This window comes from Notamacropus eugenii, chromosome 4 (genome assembly GCF_028372415.1).
Source record: "Notamacropus eugenii isolate mMacEug1 chromosome 4, mMacEug1.pri_v2, whole genome shotgun sequence".
Lineage (NCBI taxonomy): Eukaryota > Metazoa > Chordata > Mammalia > Diprotodontia > Macropodidae > Notamacropus > Notamacropus eugenii.
In genome coordinates this window covers 144,802,856-144,803,363 of record NC_092875.1, presented here as the reverse complement: position 1 = coordinate 144,803,363, position 508 = coordinate 144,802,856, and the positions used below count along the sequence as shown (strand labels likewise).

Here is a 508-nt window from a genome sequence, read left to right as displayed (position 1 = left end):
GGAAAAAAGGGGGGGGGGGGGGAGGGAGGAGGGGACAGCCACCGAGGTGGGAGGGTGAGGTGGTATTAGGGAAAACACGAAGTTCCTGGCCTATTTGATTTCCTCATCTCATTGTGTTTCAGTATATAGGTAGGGACTGAGGAAGGGGTGTTGGGGGGAGCCAGGACGAGGCCGTCTGGACGAAGTTTGGAGGCGGGGAGGGCGAAGAGGAAAAATAGAAATCATGGGTGGAAGGGCCAGTGATTGCACCATCCCATGATGTGACGCCCGCAACCCATGGCCCACCGCCCCCTAAAAGTCTCAGACCCCCAGCTCTACTCCTCCCCACCCTCCTCCCCAGCCCTCCACACCCTCCTCCTCCTCAGCGTCCCATTCCACCCTTCCTGGCCCAAACTGGGGTCTGCATTTTGCATCCGGACTGGCTTCGGACGCAGCCAATCCTCCTTTGGCTGATGGAAAACTCTCCCCTCCCCACGGCCTCGCGAGCCCCTCCCCTCCCTCTCCTCGG

The 508-nt window shown here is 60.4% G+C and overlaps 1 protein-coding gene across 2 annotated transcripts in view; it reads left to right on the top strand.

Moving 5' to 3' along the window:
- The first annotated feature begins 473 nt into the window (after positions 1–473).
- Positions 474–508, top strand: part of ZFPM2 (zinc finger protein, FOG family member 2) — a 568,693-nt gene continuing 568,658 nt past the window's right edge. For both annotated transcript variants that reach the window (XM_072603297.1, XM_072603296.1), the window contains exon 1: positions 474–508. This exon is cut by the window's right edge and continues 669 nt beyond it. The gene's annotated coding sequence lies outside the window, so the exon portion shown is untranslated.